Source organism: Vipera ursinii, assembly GCF_947247035.1.
Source record: "Vipera ursinii genome assembly, chromosome: 3".
NCBI classification, from domain to species: Eukaryota; Metazoa; Chordata; class Lepidosauria; order Squamata; family Viperidae; genus Vipera; species Vipera ursinii.
The window spans coordinates 82,842,425-82,846,332 of record NC_139516.1 but is presented as its reverse complement, the minus strand read 5'-3'; positions in this window follow the sequence as shown (position 1 = coordinate 82,846,332).

Here is a 3,908-nt window from a genome sequence, read left to right as displayed (position 1 = left end):
AGAAGCCGGGGAGCCGGGTCGTTCGCTCTCGTCCTCTTCCAGCAGCGGCGGCGGCGGCGGCGGCTTCGGCGATGGGGTCGACGAGCCTTCACTCCCCCCTCTACCCGTGAACTCAAGATGGGCTCTGCCAGCCAGAGGGCAGCGCGGAGGAAGCAGAAATCAACAGCAGCCGCATCGCGGCGGCGAAGGAACGGGAGAGGCGCGCAGACCAGGCGAACGGGAAGAAGGGAAGAGGGGGCCCGGAGAAAAGACGCCTTGCCGCACTTCACGAGCCCGCTGCTCCGTGCTCTAAGCTCGGCAAGCCTTCCGAGGAAAGGCTCGGGTCGCGCCGCCGTGGTCACCTTGCTCGTTCGGGCGCGAGCTGCTGCTGGCTTACTGACGCCGAGCGAGCTGGAAACGCAAAAAAAAAAAAAAACAACAACCACAAAACCCCAAAACAACAACAAAAAACCACCCTCTCGGACGTGCCGGTCGCCTCTCGCTCTCAGGCTACGGCACAACACCAGAAAAAGCGCCCATCTGCGTTCTTACGAGACAGTGCAGTTCGGGAATGCCATCAAGGATAGACAAGAGCCTGCTCCGGAGGGCAATAAAAAATTTAAAAAACAACAACACAAGAGTTAGCGTGAAGACACCCCCTCCCTCCCTGTTCCCTCCCCTCCCCTCAGACGAGGCGTACCGCAGTAATCCTTAGGACAGGGGTCTCCGAACTTGGCGGCTTTAAGACTTGTGGACTTCAATTCCCAGAATTCCTCAGCCAGCCATGCTGGCTGAGGAATTCTGGGAATTGAAGTCCACAAGTCTTAAAGCGGCCCAGTTTGAAGACCTCTGCCTTAGGGGGTGGCGGTGAAAAGTCAGTAAGTTTTGGCGTCGAGTGCCGCGACCATGCCTGCCAAGGAAGCGCGCAATTCGTCGCTTGGGCCCGGGCAACGCGTGGATTCTGGGCCGGCCCTCCGCGCGCCTGCGTCACTGGAGAAGATTCGGGTCTGGGGAAAAGGCCGGTTTGCATATATTTTTATTTTTATTTTTATTCCATTTATATCCCGCCCTTCTCCGAAGACTCAGGGTGGCTTACAAGCTTAGCAGTAGCCTTCATTCTATGTATATGCCTGCTTGTTAGGGCTTTCGCCCCCTCCCCCCAAGCGGCATTATTACAAAGTCAGCTTAATTGCCCCCAACAATCTGGGTCCTCATTTTACCTACCTCGGAAGGATGGAAGGCTGAGTCAACCTTGAGCCTGGTGGGACTTGAACCTGCACTGATTGCAGGCAGCTGATTGCAGGCAGTGACAAGCGACCTGCACCTTCCCGACTAAAACCAGCGCCGTTATAATGAGAAAGCGGTGAATAAAACTATTCATTGGGGGAAGTGGAAGTGTACGATAGACTGGACCTGGAAGAACTGTTATTTAAAGTTGTTTCGAAGCCGTGTCGTATTACACAACACCTTTTGGGAACTGGGCGGTTAAGACATTTGGCTAGAAACCCGGAGCGAGTGAAGTTCTAGGCCCGCTTTGGGCTCATAAACGAGCTGACTGACTGGGCCGGTCACTGTCTCTCAACCCTAGGAAGCAGACAATGGCAAGCCACTTCTCTTAACTCCTTGCCAAGAAAATGGTCAGGGCTAGCCCAGACAGTCTCTGAGAATCAAACGGGATTGAACAGAAAAGTCTGCAGAACATAGCTCTTCGTTTGTACATATATATGTACGTATGATACGTACATATACATGCAACATTTAGTGGATGCCATTCTTGCCACATGGTAACTGTAGGTAGCTTACAATCATAAAAGATAAATGTATGTATACTAAAAACATAAGTTAACGCAAGCCAAACATTGACTGAACCAACTCTCTGTGTTCAAACAGTAGCATCCAAATCAGAGTCTGGCGAGTCTTGAATGATCGGGTTGGACTAGAAGACCTCGAAGGTCCCTTCAAATTCTGTTATTCTGTTTTGTTCTGTTAAAGTCTGAAGACCAAGGGGAATAAAGTGGAGCAAAGCTGCAGGAAAATTTTAAAATCTGTAGCTTGGAAGGAAGTATAGATGAGTCAGATGGTTTTTTAAAAAGTCACTTTAGTAGCGTTGGAAAGCAGGACAGGGACCCTGTGACCACTTGATATTGGAGTTTGATTAAAAAATTAAGAAATTGAAAGAGTTCAATTAAAAGAGAAGTCTTCTAACCTCTAGGTGTGTCAGGAAACACTGCAGCCATAATTATTATACTTCCGTTTTAATTTAGGGGGACCAGGTTGAAAATACTGGCTTAGGTAGTTAGTTCCTGATACCAGAGGTGAAACGCAGTGGCAGGACGATTCGTTTGTCTGCCTGCCTGGTTCTCCAGTATGCTGGATATATTCATCAACTACAGGCAGAAATCAAAGCCTCAATGAGAAATACAGGTAATTCTCACTTACCAAACATAATTGGGACTGGGAACTCCGTCGCTAAGTGAGGTCGTGGTAAGACTTAATATTATGTGACTGTTCTGGCAGTTCTGGCCGTCCATGTTGCCACCATTCAGCAGATCCTGTGCAGTCCCAGTGTCCCCTAGTCCAGGGGTCTTCAAACTCGGCCCTTTTATGACTTGTGTACTTCAACTTCCAGAATTCCTCAGCCAGGCATGCTGGCTGAGGAATTCTGGGAGTTGAAGTCCACAAGTCATAAAAGGGCCACATTTGAAGACCCCTGCCCTAGTCACATGATTACTCTTTGCAACCTATTCACTGCTGGTCAGAAGCCAGCAGGGAAGATTGCAAATGGTGATCATGTGAGAATGATGCAACATCATAATTATGAGCCAATTGCCAGGTGGCCAAATTGCAATTACATGACTGTGAGGATGCTATGATGGCCACAACTACAAGGATCTCTGATCTTTGTTCAGTGCCATTGTAACTGAGCGGTCGCTGAATGAACATTAAACAAGGGCTACTTATAACATATTTCCTCAAACTCTGATATATTCAAGCAATATTTTTATATATTACAAGATTGATTGGCAATATACTTAGCTACAAGGGAAACAACTAGCACGCATGTGCGGGGGAACCTTTACCTTTACTTTATACTTAGCCAAAATGTAAGTGGCTTCTATAAGATCAGCTAGTTACTTTGATTTCCATAAGCATCAAGAAACAATATTGCAATCTTCTTCCTTACTTCCTTTTTTACTGCTTTGAGTGTCATGGCAATATCATGTCTTAGGGACAAGTTGGGATTAAAGCATGTTTTCCACCCAATATTAACTTTGCATCCTTTTTTTTTAAAGCCATATGAGTTGAACTAGCTGAATTTTATCTGCAGAATTTTAGCAGGATATATTTCTTTCCTGGAAAGTAGGAGAGATGCTAAGTAAGTAAGTAAACAAGCAAATAAATAAATAAATAAATAAGCAACAGTTTATGGGATGGGGAGATAGGAGCAGGGCTACCAGATCTGGGCTGCAAAAATCCAGACCACCGCTAGATGGGAGCAAATTCCTCTATGGGTGTTTGAATTGTGCAATCTGATTCTGATAGCTGTAGACACAAGTGCCATTTAATCATTGCTGGCATTCCCTGCCTCCAGCTTTGGTGATAGTAGAGGAACGGCAATTGTTGCCTAGCAACCACTATACTTATTCCTTCCTCCAGACAGGACAACTATTAAAAAGGAAGAGAGCGATGATGTTCCTGCATGAAACCATGTCATTTTCTTCACCTCTAGATTGCAAGATTCAGCTGAAATAAACTATTGAAGAATAACAATTTTGTTTTTAAGTGGGAGTGATCTTGCAGGAGACAGCATGCTTTCCGCTTCAGATACCAAAAATGAGTCAGGCTGGGAGAAAAACAGCTTGGAGTAGCAGAGCACAGTGAAATAATGGTGAGTGCTGTTTCATCACTCTCCTTAGTGATGTATTTAT